General features: G+C 37.9%; 1 protein-coding gene across 1 annotated transcript in view; it reads left to right on the top strand.

Moving 5' to 3' along the window:
• ADAMTS3 (ADAM metallopeptidase with thrombospondin type 1 motif, 3) overlaps positions 1 to 522 on the top strand; it is a 334,233-nt gene that overhangs the window by 319,894 nt on the left and 13,817 nt on the right. The gene's annotated exons all lie outside the window — the stretch shown is intronic.

Below are 522 nucleotides of genomic sequence, written 5' to 3'. Positions count from 1 at the left end.
TGTTCCATTAGATAGTTTTATAGCAAAATATATACTAACCAAAATTTTATTCGGATTATTTTGTTTGAGTGATTGGAGATCAGAAGCTCCACGTAAATAATTAAAAAATAAAAGCACAGCAACGTCTAGTCGCTTCAGCACGATTTGTTGAAAAGACTATCATTTCTTTATTAAATTGCCTTTTCATTTATGTCAAAAATTAATTGTCCAAATTTATGTGGGTCTACTTCTGGACTCTCAGTCTGTTCCATTAGATAGTTTTATAGCAAAATATATACTAACCAAAATTTTATTCGGATTATTTTGTTTGAGGGATTGGAGATCAGAAGCTCCACGTATATAATCGCAATATACTCACATTGCATTCTTTTCCAGCAACATGGGTATCTGGCTCAGAGCCCTGATGTTGAGCCACCATAACAGCCCGCCTCAAGGTTTCGCCCACTGGTCGTGATGTGGCCACGTGGAGGGGTGTGGGCTGGAGATACAAGAAGGAGATTTGTAACGAGGAGAGGGAGGTGT

Source organism: Propithecus coquereli, unplaced genomic scaffold (genome assembly GCF_000956105.1).
Source record: "Propithecus coquereli isolate 6110/MARCELLA unplaced genomic scaffold, Pcoq_1.0 Scaffold64, whole genome shotgun sequence".
Classification (NCBI taxonomy): Eukaryota; Metazoa; Chordata; class Mammalia; order Primates; family Indriidae; genus Propithecus; species Propithecus coquereli.
Note: the sequence above shows the minus strand (reverse complement) of the source record. Positions and strands in the feature narration are given on the sequence as shown.